We start from the raw sequence: 389 nt of genomic DNA on the forward strand, positions 1-389 counted from the left end.
TGGCTGGACTCCTGTTTCCTTGGTGTAGAAAATGGCTCTGAGACAAGCTCAGTAACCTCATTAGGGCCAGAGCCCACTTTTTGAACACAAGGGTCCAAATAAGATTTTAGATACTTGGTAGAGACTTTTTCAGAATCATGATGAAATCAGTTCACCTTAAGGAAATTAGTGTTACTGTGAACTCTCATAGTTGGAGGAGGAAATTACATTTCACTTTATTAGAACATTAAATTCAAGCAGAGGAAATTAGAGGGGTGGGTAGGTGCCAAATCTGGGCAGGCCTTGTGCACCGAGCTGAGATAGTGCACTCACTGGAGTTGATGACAGGCCACTGGAAGCCTGAGAGGAGAGGAGGAGAGGAGAGGAGGAGAGGAGAGGAGGAGAGGAGA

This window comes from Chinchilla lanigera, unplaced genomic scaffold (genome assembly GCF_000276665.1).
Source record: "Chinchilla lanigera isolate Chin_1 unplaced genomic scaffold, ChiLan1.0 scaffold00016, whole genome shotgun sequence".
NCBI lineage: Eukaryota > Metazoa > Chordata > Mammalia > Rodentia > Chinchillidae > Chinchilla > Chinchilla lanigera.